Source organism: Symphalangus syndactylus, chromosome 10 (genome assembly GCF_028878055.3).
Source record: "Symphalangus syndactylus isolate Jambi chromosome 10, NHGRI_mSymSyn1-v2.1_pri, whole genome shotgun sequence".
Lineage (NCBI taxonomy): Eukaryota > Metazoa > Chordata > Mammalia > Primates > Hylobatidae > Symphalangus > Symphalangus syndactylus.
In genome coordinates this window covers 58,008,913-58,028,602 of record NC_072432.2, presented here as the reverse complement: position 1 = coordinate 58,028,602, position 19,690 = coordinate 58,008,913, and the positions used below count along the sequence as shown (strand labels likewise).

At 35.8% G+C, this 19,690-nt stretch overlaps 1 pseudogene; it reads left to right on the top strand.

Moving 5' to 3' along the window:
* The first annotated feature begins 13,724 nt into the window (after positions 1–13,724).
* Positions 13,725–14,628, top strand: LOC129491706 (small ribosomal subunit protein uS2-like; annotated as a pseudogene).
* Positions 14,629–19,690: the final 5,062 nt, after the last annotated feature.

Genomic DNA, 19,690 nt, shown 5'->3' with positions numbered 1-19,690 from the left:
TCGCTTGAACCTGGGAGGCGGAGGTTGCAGTGAGCTGAAATCACACCACTGCACTCCAACCTGGGGGACAAGAGCTAGGCTCTGTCTCAAAAAAAAAAAAAAAAAAAAAAAAATCCTCTAGGGTCTATCTGAGATCAGGGCCAAACTGAAAAATTTGCTAAAATGATTATCCCAGACCCCATGCCTAGAGGTTCTCATTTAAAATATCCTACTGCATGTTTACAAAAGAGGCTAATATTTTGAGATAACAGATTTCTCTCCCCATTTCTCACCCCTATTACTTAGTTTTCTTGTTGCTTTTCCCCTATTCAGTCAGAAGTAGCATTACTTTGAGGTACAAAAAGAACAAGAACCTAATTATTGCTTTTTAATATACCTTTAAATTCCACGAAGTCTACACCTTTGAAAGAAGGAAAAATGCTTATTTTGAACAACAAAACCAAAGATTATTCATACACAATAGTTTCAGGGATGAGCTAGATACCCCCATTCTCCACCTACCCTTAGCCCTGACAAGGAAAAGGAGCCTAACAGAGAGAGAATAGAATTAGGTGTAATTGTAGAATTCCTGACAAGTAAAGATGAAAAAAAAAAAAAAAAAAAAAAAAAAAAAAAACCTCCAGAGCTTAGGTAAAACCTCAGGAAACAAGGGTGGAGTAGAAGTTTGAATCTGAATTAAGAATAATCCTTAATTTCTAGGTTTAACTTAATGTGGGTAGATTAATTTTTCTGTCATCAATTGGGAACAGTGGTTCTAAGCAGAAATTAAATTCAATTACATGACAACTTTATAAAAGTTATATTTTTCCACATATTTAAGAAATGGTACTATCTACTATAATTTAAAGGTTTCCTAAGTACTTTTGATACAAGTAGTGTGCAAAACACACTAAGAAGTACTGTGAACTTCAGCGAGTAGTTCTAGATTCCTTCAGTACAGACCTTAAGCCTTTCTATAAAATAAGAATAATGGTATCTACTTCATACGGGTAAGGTAAAGATTTAATGAAATTATGTGTATTACTTGGTACATAGTAAGTTATCAATAACTATTGTTATTAGCAGGAAAATATTTCTTATCCCTTCCTGATATTTTCTTCCATATTGGTGAGACCTTAATGAGCACAACTGCTGGCATCTTTTATATAACTTTATCATCTGTCCCAGGAAGTGGAATGACTTATCTGATTGGTAGATTTTGGAAAAATAAACAAGAGTTTTGTCAGCTCTGTTTCTTCCTCCTTCCTACTGGGAAACTATTGCTAGTGGCCTTTTACTGGGAGTTTCAGACCATAAACTCTGTCTCCGGAGGAGTAATTAATACGATGAAGCTTCTCCTGGTTCAGGATTATCTGTCATTGGGCAACTCTACTTACCCTGTGTTCAGCTGGCAGGCTTCTTTAGCCCTCACACCACCTAACTTACCTTCTCTAGGCAACAAAGGTGCCATTTTGGCTTACAGCTGGCGTTCCCTTTTACTATGTATCAGTTTGTTTTAAAACTATGTAGTCAAGAAGACTGTTATTTAGTTAGTTCCTAAGGAATCCCAGCACTTATTTTAGATGGGTAAGTAATATCTATATAATTTACAAAAAAAAAATCCTTGGTTTTGATGTACTCTTAGACCAGAAATTTTATGTAAAGAAATATTTGAAAGAGTATAGAAATATATCTGCATAATATTTTCATAATATTTATGCAAAACAAGTTTCATTATTGAAAAAAGGTAAATATCTGATAATAGGTCATTAGTTTAAATATGGCACATCTACAAAATGGAATACTATGCAGAAATTAAAAATGATATTGTGGACTTCCAACTTTGACCAGATGAAATAATGCAAATCAGATTTACCCTCCCACTTTAAACATGAAAAACATGAATAAATATATGAAATATATGAAAAAAATACTTTTCAGACATGAGACAGCAGGCCAAACAGGACTGTGATCTCTGAAAGTTGGTAAACAAACAAACTGAACCCTACATTTGCACTAGCTTACAACTTGCAGAAAATTTACAGGCCACAGTCGAGGAAGAGCCAGAGACCAGCAGCATTGCTGAGCTGAGGAAACAGAGATTGGAATTCATAAGAATTCATGTATTTGACGGGCACAAATCTTAGGAGTAGTACAAATAGCAAGTATGACTGAAATTATAGATGATGTTCTATGCATCTAACCTGTCGAAAATAAAAAAGTAATTTCAATTAACTGTGATAAATATTCTATTCTCTTTATTAAAAATAATCCTACAACTTTTTTCTCACAAGAGAGGCAATCAAAGTGTATGCAACAGAGGCTGAGACAGGAGAATCTCTTGAACCTGGGATGCTGAGGTTGCAGTGAGCCGAGATCCTGCCACTGCACTCCAGACTGGGTGACAGAGTGAGACTCTGTCTCAAAAAGAAAAGCAAAAGTGTGCAACAAAAAAGGATGAAGAAAATATTATAGAGATGCCAGACATTGATTTAAAACTCATGTTGCTTATATTTTTCTGGATTTTATAATGTTTGTAATAATTGCCAGCTTTTCCATTTCTTTAGTTTTTATAATTTACTTTCTCCTTATAAATATTTACTATTCTGCCTACATTTCTATTCCTCATTTTGTATGTTTGTTCTTAATGAAGGTCTCCAAAATTCTATAAGCTTCAGGTCCCATAAAACCTGGATCCTCTCTAGACATAAATGTTAAGGTCTACTTAAAGAATGTCTTACTGTGTACCACTGAAATATGAAGCACACTTAGGAGATAATTAAATTTATTAATGCAACAGTCCATGTGCTTCCTTCCAACAGAATAGTTCTGAATTATCAATGAGATCATTGATGGGAAAGCACTCTGAGAAGTATGAAGTTCTGTATCAATACAAACTATTATCTTTATTATCCTTTTAAACACAACCAGCTGAAGTTCTCAACATTTGTTTGATAATTCTTTAGTGATCTTCCACTAAGTGCATGGCACTTCAGGGGCTGTGAAGGGTATAAAGATGAAATACATCCAGTACTTGCCTTCAGGGAGTTCATTGTTTCCAGGATGAAAATACTGTACTGAACACAGAATTAAAAGAGAAACTCTATGTCAGTGAATTTCAAACTTTTTTTTATTACAATTCACATTTTAAAGTGGAGATCATGGCTCAATAAAAACACATACATGCACATTTACAAACACACATATTCATATACCCACTAAAAGATTCACAAAAAAATTACATTTACTATATACTATAACACTTTTCTGTAGTTTTCTATTCTATTTTACTTCAATCTTGAAAATGCTGATCACAACTTTTTAAATAGATTTTATAACCTCCTAATCAATCACAACCTACCATTTGAGAAATACTGTTCTATATGATAATTTTGTCCTGCTGGGTATATGGACTTAAAAATCCATGAACATAAACTCGATGAAAATCTCCATTAGCTCTAATAAAATTTGAAGTCTACTGGGTGAAAAACTAAAGACATTGAAGTCCTACAGACCCCTTTGCCAGTTATCCATATATATTTTATTAGATTGGAGACATCAGCTGTCCTTCTATGTACATACATACACACATATGTGAGAGCACACACACATATGCTCTCACACGCCTTCTCTCCCTGTATCTATATGTTAAATATGATTGCTTTTGCACAGTGACAACTGCAGTGAAAGCTCCCTGCAGGGAATCACAGGAGTCTGAGTGAAAGGGTTATTTTAGTGGTTCTTCACTATTCGAGAATTACACTGAGGCACAAGAGCTTTCTGACAGGACTTGGCAAGCTTCGCATTGTAGTCAAGATTGTTTATTCCGTTGGCAGATTTGTCATAAAGGGGTTTGGTTCTTTTCTAAAGTATGTTGTGGAAATATGTATTTATAAGTATTCTATAAAATATTTTATATTTATTTTATAGAACAGATATATTGAAATGCTTTCTTAAGTCCTTATTGGCAACATTTGTACGTGAGTTTTTATGTATGTGCCATTATAATGGTAAACATTTACTTAGAAAGTGCATCATGTTGATGGAATAATGCTGAGATCCTACCTCCTCACCACAGAACTTACCTGTATTTAAAATTTACTTCCCATCATCAACTCTATGTGTGTTCAGAAGATGATTTACAAGAAAAGATACAGTCACAATAAAAAGAAAATATGGTTTAAAATAAAATATTGATAATTTTGTATTCTAGTTGATAAACAAAATGTTTACTCAATGTATTTCTCTCTATGCATATGAATGAGCGATTATACCATTGCCCTTCTTTGTATTTTGCTTTTCATCAGAATTCACCAGAAGATTCACTCCCTTTGGCCATTTCAAGCATAGGCAAAACTAGGCTGGAGTAAGGGCCATGACCCAACAACTTTGGGGCATCCAAGAAACGTCCCTGGTATAACTCCTGGAGTCATGCACAATAGCTTGTGCTAGTTGCTTATAAACCCTCAGCTGGTTTAGCCATGCTACAATACCATGGAGACTAGCTACAGAAACATTTAGTGAGGTGGTCATCAGGAGGTGAATAGGATGAAGGGATAAGGAGATGGGGGAAATTAGAAATATATGATAACCTGTTGTTGATTGAACAATAATTTTCTTGCTCTTAAATTAGTAATACTGCACTTCCCAATCTCCAAAATCTCTATTTTTTCAGTTCATTGGCCAAGTTCATTTTTGCTGTAGCCCACTGTTTCCATAAGTTCTATTTTTCTGTGTCCTAGTCTTTCTGATATGACTCTTTCAGATCTTCTAAGTCTGCTAAATGCTATTTCTTCTAATTGAAATGTCTTCCCTTACTCTCCAAAAGAAACAGGCTCCTATTCATCTCTCAAGATCAAGCTTAGATATGTGACCCTCTGTGAAGCCTTTTCTGACCAAGTCCAGTAGAACGAATCACTCTTTTTCTCATACCATGATTAAAATGAGTCTTGCATAGTATTTCGGTCTTCTCTTCCTCTTCTACTAGATTACAAGCTTCTTGAGAGTTGAATCTGTGTTGTTTTTATTCTATCCTCAGTGCCTCTTATAGAAGCTGGTTCTAGGGTGCTGAATTGATTTGTTGATTAATTAATCTATTGATTAATGTGTCTGTCTTGGGTTCTCTGCTGTTCTTGAGACGCCTACTTTATTCCAAAGCACTTTTTCCTATTCTTTCTGAATTTTCAAAAATGTATTTATTAGAAGTTCATGAGAGTAGCTTGTACCTATTTTGAAGTCTGCCTTCTTTACCAAAAATTTAAGCTATATCATGACCCAGTCTCACTTGAGAATTGTTACCATCAACGGTGGATAATACCACTCTCTGGAGTATGTCTGTATTACTTTGTTTCTTTCTAATGATCAGAGATAAGCTATTTTGAAAGCTTTTGTCGCGACTATTACTTTTTTTCTTACTGAAAGATTTCGCAATTAGAACAGATAATCTAAAATGACATGGGTTTATAAATAAAATCAGGACAGCAATTTGTTACTGTTTCTGCTGCATTTGAGAATGCTTTCCCGTCTAAGCTAGACATGTTCTCTGTCTGAAGATGAAAAATTTTAATTGTCAATAGTCCCTAAGTTGTCATCATGATTTCTCAGTAATTGCTAATTCTCTGTAGGTTTTTTCCTATCTACTATACCTGGGAGAAAAGTATTCTTCATTTATTATTACTTATTATTTTTGCCAGGCAGCATTTGGAAGTATTCCACCTGTGATGAAACTCAATTATAACTTCCTTTTGTCTTGCCTAGAATTCAGAGACACGATTTTTTTCCTATTTTATGTGTGGATCTAAACATATCAAAAGACTAATATGATATAATTTCAAAACAAAAGGAGCTTTTATAAAGGAATTGTATTTATTTTTTCAATTTAGTGACAGAACATTACAGAAAAGAGATCAGCAAACTTAGGCCACCTTGTTTAAGAAAAATAGTTGGATTTATCAGTCTTATTGTACCTATGGGAAGGAAATTATTATTACATGATAGCATTCCAGAGATCTCAGGCCCCATTTGGGGATTTTTTCATAAGCTCCCCTATAACGTAGCTCCATCTACTTTTCCTATATAAAGGTCAAACCATAGAATCACTCCTTCCAAACAATCATCACCTATAGGTAAGAAGAGGTTTTATCCCCCAACCCCAGTTACTGACAATGAGACTACAGGGCAGGCAACTTTAATAGTTGTTCTAATGGAAGTTTCATTACTATATGTGTGTGTGTGTATATATATATATTTCTTTCTTTTTCTTTTTTTTCTGAGGCGGAGTTTCACTCTGTTAACCAGGCTGGGGTGCAGTAGTGCGATCTCGGCTCACTGCAGCCTCCACCTCCCAGGTTCAAGCGATTCTCCCGCCTAAGCCTCTCAAGTAGCTGGGATTACAGGCGTGAGCCATCACACCCCGTTAATTTTTGCATTTTTAGCAGAGACAGGGTTTCACCATGTTGGCTAGGCTGGTCTCAAACTCCTGACCTCAGGTGATCCACTCACCTCGGCCTCCCAAAGTGCTGGGATTACAGGCATGAGCCACTGCGCCCAGCCTCATCACCTTATATTAGAGTTTCCTGATTCTTGATCTTATTTTCCTCTTTAGAACAACTCTTAGTACCCCTTTCATAAGCATTCAGTTCCTCCTCCCAACATTCTGTTATTGTCCTTAACATCTGTTTATAATTATATCTTGGATCTCAGACTAAACCTGGAGATAATTTGATGACCTTGCCAACTATATTCCTACTCCTTTTCCCAATCCTTCAAATTACTATTGTTGCTGTCACAGAGAATTATTAGGTTGAACATTAGATGGAGAATATTTCAACAATCTCAGCAAGAAATAGCTGGACTGTGGCAGTGACAGTGGACATAAAAATTTCACTTTTGAGAACCATTTCAGAGTTATAATCAAATAATTTGATAATGGGGTGATGAAAAAGGAAGAAGCTGGTAAGCAGAAATGGAAATCAGACTGCTCTTCTAGTTAATAGTTACTGCAGAAACTTGAAAGGAAAAGGTGAGCATGTGTGTGTTTGTGGTATCGTGAGAATCCATCAAAACAGCTAAGGATGACTAAATAGTTTGTCTTACATTAGATCATTTTTGACCTATATAGTTTCATTTGTTTCAACCTAAAAGAATTAAACCCAGAAGGAGTCATTCTCATCATTGACCATCTCATTGGTACATTCACAATTTTCCATCTCCAATATTCCTTCTACATTTTTGTGCGTGCTGAAAAATAGTGGTGAGTAGTACGAGCCTCCTTAGATCTCTAAACCACCAGTAAATCTACAGATGTTTTCTTTTTAATAATAAAAATGCTAGATAAGTGCACTTTCACAAAGATTATAGCATATTATCCTCACAGTAATATCCCCAGGGAAGATATTATCCTCATCATACATATGGAAACAAGCTCAAAGAGGTTAAACGGCTTGTCTGATGACAAGTGGAACATAATGACCTCTAAGTACTCTCGCTGTTCTTTCCACTTTGTGTCTACTGCCCATCTATGAAACAGAAAGGAGGAGGTTATTTTCCATCAGCTATGTGCAGTTAGCAGAGAAAACAAAACAAAACAAGGCTGACTTTTATTTCTTACATAATGATTATCTCAAAATTGTGATTTTTTTACATGGGCTTGAATGCTTGTAGCAGCTTAAAAGTATTAAAATTCTCATTGTTTACCTTTTTAAATGGTAATTATATCCATAGACTTCCTCTTATATTACATCCTATGGAACTTCAGTGTGGGGAAGACCACTGGACACCCTCACAGTAAAGAAACTTCTTCTGTTCTTCTGCCAAAATGTGCCTTTCCTGGTGTGATCTGCTTTCGCCTCGTGACTGCATGTTGTCTAGAGAACATACCCAGTGCATTTTCTTTGTTTCACAGAAGAGGCCTGCAGAAGACTTTGGATATTAATTTGAAAAATAAATAAATGCCCTTGAAAAAGGATGAATGTATTCCCCTAGGCCTCTTTCATTAATATGAGCTTCCTGAAATACAGAGTTCAGTAGTGAGACTGAAGGTTAGAGTCAGAAGACCATACAGACTTGGAGAGGCCTTAAAAAATAAGAGAGAAAAATGTGGTTTATTAGTTATACTAGTTACAGAATGAACAGCATATTGTATGTGCTGTGTTAGAGGTATGTTATGAATAACAAAAGCCCTGGAGCATTTACATATTTGTTTTCAGCAATCCTGGCAGTTGGATTTCACCATTCTGTGCCTCTTTGCCAGAATCACTAAACACTGGTACATATGGCATCTGAAGTACCATATGCCATAGAAAATGTTAGCTGATGCCTATACTTCTATATTATATTTTTATTTCAGATTTTTGCAGTTTGAACAAAGAATAGTAGAAAAAACAAAATATTGGACAAGCAGTAAACAGTAAAGTGAAAAAAATGCCTTCAGAGAAAGCAAATAAAGGAAATGAATCCACCATGAGTTAACATGGCTATATGGTAATGAGTCAAATATGGGAAGTAATTGTTTTGCATGAACCAATTTCCATAGCCTTTCATTCTATTATTTTGGAGCTAAAGGCTGCAGCATGAAGAGTGAAGGCTGACATATTATTTTTACCTTATTCTTTCTGACATTTCTTGCTAGAATCAGAGTCTTCATTTGATTGAAGTTAATTAGCATGAAGGCTATAGTCAGCAACGTATAATATCCTAGTTAAAACAGAAAAATTCAAATATAAGAAATTATTTTGCAGTATTTATTCAGGTTATTAACTGGGATTTTCAGTTAATATCTAGGGTTTTTGTTTTTGTTCTTAAACACAGCGAAACTATAACATTAAAATCAATAATAATTGAATAGCTAGGTTTCTCAAATCAAGCAAAAATTTCATGGCCAACCTTTTATCAATAAGAAAATTACCAAAATAGCTAGATAGCTTGATATGTAACAGGTAAGTGATGGCCCACTGGGAATGACTTGATAAATATATTAATTCCAGAAAAAAAATGCTCATTCACAATTTTCCAAACATTGTTATAATAGCCTCAAAAACTAGAGGCAAACTTCTTAATCTGAATTTGGATGATGGTGTGGAACAGGCAAGTGATCCAAAATTGTGGAAACTGATAAGATGTCGAGATAAATGACTCAGTGTTGGAATTAATTTAATGAAATAGGAATGAGGGAGAAAACATGTTAGCATAAAGTGTAAATGTTGTAATATTTCAGCTTAAAATCATCTAGCAATATTAATAGTTTTAAAGTACATTTGTGTGGTGTCTTATAGCTTAAAAAGCATGTTCACATTCTTTCTCATGTAAAATAAACAATGATGCAAGTTAGATCCTAATGCTTTCCTATTTCACGGATAAGAAAACCAGCTCAGAAAAGTTGCCTTCTTGTCCCTATGTCCTAACTACCTACTGAAATTACCTCCCATTGTAGAAGTAATCCTGCTACAAACTGGAAGATTAAAAACAACTTACCTTTTCAGTAGAATCCTATATTGCCCAATGAGACCCAAAATTGAATGTGACATAGAATCTTATGCTTTCTTAAGAGTTGCTCTTCATGGGGGCTATTAAGAAGTCTGTGTAAACTTAGGGCTGTATTTTCTGTCGCGATCATTTCAAAAACAAGAATCCCAGACTCCCAAACATACACAAAGAAACCAAATGTACATGAGGGTTCTTCTATAATACCAGTGTGATCGTCACTTAAAAGAGCTCTAAATCTAAAAATGTAACAAAGTATATGTATTTGTTTCCTAGGGCTGCCACAACAAGTTACCACAAACGGTGGTTGAAAACAACCAAAATGAGTTATCTCATAGTTCTGGACACCAGAAGTCCAAAATATGGCTGCATAACTCCCATCTCTGCCTTTGTCTTCTTATGATCTTCTCATCTTCCTATGTGTTGCTGTCCCGTGTTTCTCTTAAAAGGATGTCATTGGATTTAGAACTCATTTACATAATCCAGGTTGATCTCATATTGAGATGCTTAATTGCACCAGCAAAGACCCTTTTTCCAAATAAAGTCACATTCTCAGGTTCTGGGGATAAGGATATAGACATATCTTCTGAGAGTGGCATCATTCAACCTCCTACAGTCCACCCTCTGGCCCCCCAAAATTCACACCTGTCCCACATATAAAATATACTCATACCATTCATATTCTCCAAAGTCTCAACCATTACATCATCCATTCTAAGTACAAAGTTCCATCTAAATATCATCAGCTGAAAAGTCCCAATCTCATCAACTAAATCAGGTACAAATTAGTCTCTGAGTGTATTAGTTCGTTCTCATACTGGTATAAAGAACTACCTGATACTGGATAATTTATTGAGAAAAGAGGTTTAATTGACTCACAGTTCCAGAGACTGTACAAGAGATATGGCTGTGGAGGTCTCAGGTAACTTATAATCACGGTGTAAGGGTGAAGTGGAAGCAAGCACCTTCTTCACATGGCAGACCAGGAGGACGACAGAGAGCAGAGGGGAAAGCGCTACACATTTTTAAACAACCAGATCTCATGAAAAGTGTATCACAAGATAGCACTGGGGGGATGGTGCTAAACCATTAGAAACCATCCCCATGATCTAATCATCTCCCACCACTCCTGACTGCCAACAAGATCACAATTCAACATGAGATTTGGGTGGGAACATAAAGCTAAACCATGTCACTAGGTATGATCCCTTCTGGGAAAAAAACTTTTCTCTTTCTGTGGACACGTAAAACAAGAAAACAAATTATCTGAATCCAAAATACAATGGTGAGACAGGCACAGACTTTAAATATAGACAGTATAAACTTCCTCATTCCAAAAGGGAAAAATTGGAAGGGATAAAGACCCACCAGTTCCAATTCAGTTTGAAACGGGACAATTTTGCTAGGTTTCAAGGCCTGTGAATAATGTTCTGTGCCTTGATGCTGTGCCATCTGAAATTGTGGCAGCTCCACAGGCCTCTGTTCCACCTGCATGGTCTCCTCTAAAGGAATAATAAAGAGAGTTATTATTTCTTTTGCTTAAGTGGGAGCACATGTTTGCAGTTGCAGTTTCCTGCCAGTGTAGTTTTGGAAGCCCAATACCTTTCTCTCATGTTGTCCTTTCTCTATTCCTTTCAGTCCAAGCTAGGAGTGTTCCTGCTGATATGACATTCTCAATAACTTTGTGGATCTCCTGTGTATGTCACAAGGGTCTATGGCATTAGACGAGAGAGTCCTCCATAGATCTTTCCTGGATAACCCCATCTCTATCCCTGGCTTCCACTGAGATGACTGAGTGGATCCATTAATCACACACCTAAATGCATCAATAAAAGTTTATCCAACCATTTCCTTGGCATCTTCTCCATTGCACTTTCCTGACAGTGACTTTCCTCATTTTAGCATGCTTTACAATCTGGGTAGACCAATAACCTCCTGAAATTTATCAAGTGCAAATTCCTTTTTGCTTAACTTTCTTACTTTATCTCTTTCCTACTGCTTTTTACTAAGCAGGAAAAAAAAATAGGCCACACCTTCAATGCTTTACTTGGAAATCATTTTAGCTACGCATCAAATTTTATTGTTTCTAATCTCTGTTTTCTCCTCAACTATAGAACACAATACAGCCAAGTTTTCTACCACTATATAACAATTCCTCAGTTATGTATAAAATGTTTTCAATCTCAATAACATGTTCCTCATTTCCTAACTCCTTAACAGAATTGCCTGTAACATTCCGATTTCTACCCACAGTCTCTTCAAGGCAATCTAGGGTGTTTTGTTTTGTTTTTTATTACGTACCCTAATTTCCTCCAGCCTCTACCCATTAACCAATTGTTATATAATCACACTAATTATGACCTCTGAATATTGGCGCCTAGGTTGTTTACTTCTTCACAGCAGGCAAGGACCCATTAATTTATAAGCATACTAGGGCCAAACTCAAATTTTCATATACCTCATTGCTTTAAATATTCCACAAATAAGCATATTTTAGATGTTTAGAGCCTGTTTGCTTTGCATGCCCCATGGAAATGCACACAGCATCTGCTAGCCATAGGATAAACTCTAAATCTGTAAAGATCCCAAACTGCTGCTATGCTCTGGAACCCTCTCACCTAGAGAATCCCTTCTGGGCTACTGAGTGACATCATGTAGACATCGTAAGTTCTGTCTCCTAAGGCCTCTCCCACAGAAGTACCCTGTCTTCTTTCCCTTCAGAATGGTGGCCCCCACACCATAGCCTCTGGACGGTCTCATGCAGTGAGAGACTTCTCCTAATATACAAATCTGTCAAGGCATTGTCCTGATAAACCTGCATGTGGTACTGCCACCCCATGCCCATATCTTTTCTTTGTCACCCCATAAATATCTTGAATCTCCCACAAGTGGCAATGAGAATAGGATATCCACTTCCATATTTTTAGACATCTGTTGCCACCTTCCAGTACTACAGTGTTTTGTTTAGAATGTTGCTTTAAATAAAAACAACAGTGTGTAACTTCTTCAGATTATCTTCCTTCACTCAGCTTAATTCTTTTGAGATGCATCCAAGAATTGTATACATCACTAGTTTCTTTTTCTTGCTGAGTAGAAAGTATTCCATTACATGTATATACCGAAGTGTTTTATCAATTCATCCACTGAGGATAGTATGCTTGTTTTCAGTTTTTAGAAATTACAAATACAGCTGCTGTGAATGTTAGTTAATAAGATTTTGTGAATATGTTTCATTTCTCTAGGGTAAATACCAAAAATATGGGATTGCTTGGTTATGTAAGTGTATGTTTAACTTTTTTTTTAATTGCTAAACTATTCCAGACTGCCTGAACCATGATCTAATCACCTCCCACCAGTCCTGACCTCCAACAGTCAGGATCACAATTCAACATGAGATTTGGGTGGGAACACAGAACCAAACCATATCACTAGGTATGATCCATTCTGGGAAAAAATAGTTGTCTTTCTGTGGACATGTAAAACAAGAAAGCAAGTTATCTGAATCCAAAACACAATGGTGGGACAGGCACAGACATTAAATATAGACAGTATAAACTTTTTCATTCCAAAAGGGAAAAATTGGAAGGGATAAAGAGTCACCAGTTCCAATTAATTTTGAAGTAGGGGACAATTTTGTTCAGTTTCAAGGCCCGTGTAACTCCCATAAAGAATGTATGAGAGTTAAAATTTCTCTGCATCCTCATCAGCAATAGGTATTTTCAATATTTTTAAATTTAACTATTCAATATTGAAAATTATGTGGCTTTAATTTTCATATCTACGATGATGAAAAATAGTAGATATCCTTTTGTGTGGTTATTTGTATCCATATATCCTCATTGTTGAGTATCTGTTCAAATAATTTACCTATATTTTAATTGAGCTTTTTATTTTCTTACTGTTGAATTTTGAGAGTTATTTTTCTACTTTGGACAGAAGTCCTTTGTTGGATATATACGTTGAAAATATTTTATCCTAGTACATAGCTTATCTTTTCATTTTCTTAACAGTGTCCTTCCAAGAGCAAAAAGTTTTAAATTTTTATTAAAATCCAATTATCTTTTTTATAAATGAATAGAATTTATGATATCATGTCTGATAACTCTTTGATATCTTGCCTAACCCCAATCATGTGTTCTTCTAAAAGCTTTATAGTTTTAGGTTTTACATTTAGATCTATTATCTACTTTGCATTAATAGTGATACAGCCTTTCCACGCTACCTGCAGAAGGGTCCATACAGCTTTGTTGTGAATTCCCGTCGTAACTTAAAGGGAAACTTTCACAATGCCTGGAGCCCTTGATGTCCTGCAAATGAAGGAGGATGTCCTTAAATTCCTTGCAGCAGGAACCCACTTAGGTGGCGCCAATCTTGACTTCCAAATGGAACAGTACATCTATAAAAGGAAAAGTGATGTGATCTGCATCATAAATCTGAAGAGGACCTGGGAGAAGCTTCTGCTGGCAGCTCGTGCCATTGTCGCCATTGAAAACCCCACTGATGTCAGTGTTATATCCTCCAGGAATACTGGCCAGAGGGCCAAGCTGAAGTTTGCTGCTGCCACTGGAGCCACTCCAATTGCTGGCTGCTTCACTCCTGGAATCTTCACTAACCAGATCCAGGCAGCCTTCCGGGAGCCATGACTTCTTGTGGTTACTGACCCCAGGACTGACCACCAGCCTCTCACAGAGGCATCTTATGTTAACCTACCTACCATTGCTCTGTGTAACACAGATACTCCTCTGCGCTATGTGGACATTGCCATTCCATGCAACAACAAGGGAGCTCACTCAGTGGGTTTGATTTGATGGATACTGGTCCAGGAAGTTCTGCCCATGCGTGGCACCATTTCCTGTACACACCCATGGGAGGTCATGCCTGATCTCTACTTCTACAGAGATTCTGTAGATTGAAAAAGAAGAGCAGGCTGCTTCTGAAAATGCTGTGACTAAGGAGGATTTTCAAGGTGAATGGACTGCTCCAGCTCCTGAGTTCACTGCTACTCAGTCTGAGGTTGCAGACTGGTCTACAGATGTGCAGGTGCCCTCTGTGCCTGTTCAGCAGTTCGCTACTGAAGACTGGAGCGCTTAGCCTGCCACAGAAGACTGGTCTGCAGCTCCCACCACTCAGGCCACTGAATGCGTAGGAGCAACCACTGAATGGTCTTAAGCTGTGCTTGCAAGGGCTCTTAAGCAACATGGAAATAAGGTTGATGAAAAATAAATATGTTTCTAAAAACAAAAAAAGAGATATAGGTGTAAAGTTTAACTTTTCCTTTTGTTATGTTTTGTTTGCATATGGGTGTTCAACTGTTCCAACACCATTTATTTTTTCAAAGAAACCAAACCTGTTCTTTCTCTATTTACTTATTTTGCACCTTTGCCAAAAATCAAATAGTTATACCTATATGGATTTATTTCTTGATTGTCTATCCTGTTCCAAGACTACTCTAGACTGATGTATGAGTCTGTTTCTTTGCTAATACCACATTTTCCTGATTATTGTAGTTTTGTAGTCTATCTAAAAGTCAGGTGCTATGAATTCTCTAATTTTTAAGACTGCTTTAGTCATTTTAATTCATTTGGCTCTCTAGATAAATTTTAGAATCAGCCTGTCTACATCTACAAAAAAAAACCCACAAAAATTTCGTTACAATTTTGCATAAAATTATAATTTGGCCAGAATTAACAACTTTCCTCTGTTTAATATTCTAATCCACGAGCAAGCCATATCTTTCTATTATTCAGATTTTCTTTGATTTCCTTCATCAGCATTTTGTAGTTTGCAGCACACAGATATTGCAGTTTGGTTATGTTTGTTACTATGTATTTCTTCTCTATAGAGAGTTTTGTAATTTTTTAAAAAATTTTGTTATCAAATTGTTCATTGCTAGTGTGCATAATAATGATTGTTTTGTGTTTTGACCTTGTAAACAACACGGTCTGTGTTCTGTGTTCTGTAACCCTGCTTGACTTACATATTTATCCTTGGATTTAAAAAATAAATTTCTGGGAATTTTTATGTTGGAAATCATGTCATATGAAAATAAGGACAGTTTATTTCTTCCTTCTCACCTCATACATCTTTTATTTTATTGTTTTTCTTGATTTATTGCAATGGCTAGGTTTTCCAGGATGATGTTCAGTAATTTTGGTGAGAATGAACATTCTTGCCTTTTTTAGGAGGAAAACATTTTTAGGAGAGAAGCTTTCATTCTATTACCAGTAAATAAAGTGTTAGAATAGATTATTGTAGAAATTCTTTATCAGGTTGAAGAAGTCACCCTCTATTCCTAGATTACTGCAATTCTTTTTTTTTTTTTTTTTTTTTTTTTTTTTTGTTGCAGTCTTACTCTGTCACCCAGGCTGGAGTGCAGTGGCATGATCTCTGCTCACTGCAACATCCACCTCCTGGGTTCAAGCAATTCTCCTGCCTCAGCCTCCTGAGTAGCTGGGACTACAGGTGTGCGCCACCACGCCCAGCTAATTTTTGTATTTTTAGTAGAGACGGGGTTTCACCATGTTAGCCAGGATGGTCTCTATCTCTTGACCTCATGATCTGCCTGCCTCGGCCTCCCAAAATCCTGGGATTACAGACATGAGCCACTGTGCCCAGCCTGAAATTCTTTATCAGGAATGGGATACTGAACGTATGCAAAATAATAAAATTAGACCCTTATATCACCCCATATACATACAAATTACAAAACTACTAAAATAAAATAGAGAGGAAAAAGCTTCTTGACATTGGTCTTCGCAAAGATGTCTTGAATATGACCCCAAAAGCACTGATAGTAAAAGCAAAAATAAACAAACTGGATTTCATCAAACTAAAGAGGTTCTGTACAGCAAAGAAAACAACTAACAAGGAAGAGACAACCTATGAAATAAGAGAAGATACGTGCAAACTATACACCTAATGAGAGGATAATATCCAAAATATGTAAGGAAGTCAAACAACTCAATAACAAGAAAACAAATAACCTGATTTTTAAATGGGCAAAGGACCCAAATGAACATTTCTCAAAAGACATTGAAAAGGCTAACAGGTTTATGAAACTAATCATCAGAAAAATGCAAATTAAAGTCACAACAAAATATCACTTCACATCTATTATAATGCTTTTTATGTTTAAAAAAGATAGAAGATGTTGGTGAAGATGCATAGAAAAAGGAATTCTTGCACATTGCTGGTGGGAATGTAAATCAGTATAGCAATTATGGAAAACAATATGGAGGTTTTTCAAAAAATTAAAAATAGAACTACCATATGAACCAGCAATTCCACTTCTGGGTATATATCCAAACGAAATGAAATCAGTATGTGGAAGAGATATCTGCACTCCTGTGTTTTTTGCAGCATTATTCACAATAGCCAAGATATTTAATAAACTTAAGTGTCCATCAACAGATGAATAAATAAAAGGTGGTACATATGCACAATGGAATACTATTCAGCCTTAAAAAAAGAAGAAAATTCTGTGATTTGCAACAACATGAATGGAACTTGAGGATATTATTCTAAGTAAAGTAAGTCCAGCACAGAAAGACAAATACTGCATGATCTCACTTATATGCGGAATCTTTAAAAGTTGAATTAAAAGATGTAGAGAGTAGAATGGCATTTACTAGGGGGTGGCTGGGGACAAAGAGAGTGTGGGAAGATGCTGGTCACAAGGTTTAAAGTTTCAGTTAGACAGCAGAAATAAGTTCTGAAGATCTATTGTATAGCATGGTAACTATAGTTAATAATAATGTACTGTGTACTTGAGAATTGCTAAGAGAGCAGATTTTAAATATTCTCACCACAAAAAAAGAAGTATTTGAGGTGATGTACATGCTAATTATCTTGATTCAATTATTCCAAATGTATACATATATCAAAGCATTATGTTGCACCGCACATATGTACACAATACAACTTTTTAAAAATATAAGCCAGTGCGGTAGGTCATGCCTATAATCCAAGCACTTTGGGAGGCTGAAGCAAGAGGATGGCTTCAGCAAAGCTGTTCAAGACCAGCCCTGGCAACATAGTGAGACCCTGTCACCACAAAAAAATAAAACAAAAAATTATCCAGGCATGGTGGCACACACCTGTAGTCTCACCTACTCAGGAGGCTGATGTTGGAGGATCAGTTAAGCCTGGGAGGTAGAGGCTGCAGTGCACTGTAGTCACATCACTGCACTCCAGCCTGGGTGACAGAGTGAGACTGTCTCAAAAAATTTGTATATCTATATCAGATATACATCAAATATTGTCAAATGCCAATGCAGGATCAATTGGTAAAATGCGGGTTTTTCTTCTTTAGATTGTCAATATGATGATTTACACAGATTACTTTTCAATTATTGAACAAACCTTGCATTATTTGAGTAAATTGCATTTTTCCTTAGTGCTGGTTTCCTGTTTACCTTTTATATAATGCTGTGTTCAATTTCCTAATATTTTACCAGGGACTCTGTGTCTGTGTTCATGAGGAATATATTGGTCTTTGGAATTTTTTTTCCTGTGTCACCTTTGTTTGAATTTTATTCATGGTTTCATAAAATAAATTATGAAATATCTCCTTTATTCCATTTTCTGGAAGAAAATATGTAGCATTAGTGTTATATCTCCTTTAAATATTTAGTAGAATTTAACTAGCATTAGTGTTATATATCCTTTAAACATTTAGTGGAATTTAACAGTTAAGACACCTAAGCATAAAGATTTCTTTTTCAGAAAGCTTTTTTGGTTAACTTTGAATTCGAGTTTTTAATAGCTGTAGGACCGTTCATATTATCTACATCATCTTGGGTAAGTATTGGCGATTTCATGTTTTTCAAGTAATTTGAATTTCACATAATTTGCCAGATTTGTTGCATTTATCAATAGTATTAACTTAGTATCCTCTTAAAGCCTGCGAAGTAAGTCATGATGTCTCTCCTTTTATTCCTGATATTGGAAATTTGTGTCTTGTCTCTTTTTTCTTTGTAAATCTTCCTAGAGCTTTATAAATTGTATCAATCTTTTAAAGGAAGCAGCTTGTGTTTTCGTTGATTATTGTGTTTCTGCTTTTTATTCATTTAATTTATGTTGTTATTTTTACTATTTCTTTTCTTTTTTTCTTGTTTCTAGTTTAAGGTGGGAGCTTAGATTTTTTTTTTTGAGAATGCTTTTCCCCCTCTTTCCTTTCCTTTCTTTCCTTTCCTTCCTTCCTTCCTCCCTCCCTCCCTCCCTTCCTTCCTTCCCCTCTCTCTCGTTATCTCTTTTTCTTTCTTTCTTTCTCTCTTTCTTTCTTTCTTTCTTTCTCTTTCTTTCTTTCCTTTCTTCCTTCCTTCCCTCCCTCCCTCCCCCTTCCTTCCTTCCTTTCTTCCTTCCTTTCTTTCTTTTTTTCTTTCTGTCTTTCTTTCTTTCTTTTTCTTTCTTTCTGTCTCACTTTGTCACCCAGGCTGGAGTGCAGCACAAACATGGCTCACTGCACCCTCCATTTCCCAAACAATCCTCCAGCTTTGGCCCCCAACTAGCTGAGAAAACAGGCACACATAACCATGTCCAGCTAATTTTGTATTTTTCTTGAGATAGAGTTTAGTCATGTTGCCAAGACTGATCTCAAACTTCTGAGCTCTAGCAATCTGCCCAGTGTGGCCTCCCAAAGTGCTGGGATTATAGGCATGAGCCACTGCACCTGATCTCTTCTTTTCTGATAGATGTATCTTGTTGTTATAAATTTTATTCCAAAGAGTGACTTAGCTGCATCAAAAAAAAAAATTTTATGTATTTTCATTTTTCTTCATTTCAAAATATTTTCTAATTTCTCTCGAGATTTCTGCTTTGATACATAGGTTATTTCAATATGTGTCATTTAACTTCCAAGGGTCTAGAAATTTTCCTGTTAATTTTCTGATATTTGTTTCTTATTTAATATCCACTGTGGTCAGAGAACATCTTCATATATTCCAAATACCTTAAATTTGTTAATTTTTTTTTATGTTCCAGGACATTCCTTATCTTGGTAAATGTTCCAATTGCATGTGGAAAAAAATGTATATTTTGCTGTTTGGGGGAGTGTTCCATAAATGCCAATTAGATCCAGTTGTTTGATAGTGATATTTTTTCTACTACATCCTGCTTGATTATTCTACTACTGAGAAAATAGTATTGGAGTCTTCAATTATAATTGTATATTAGTCTATTTACCTTTTAACTTCCATTCATTTTTGTTTTGTGTAATTTAATGTACTATTAC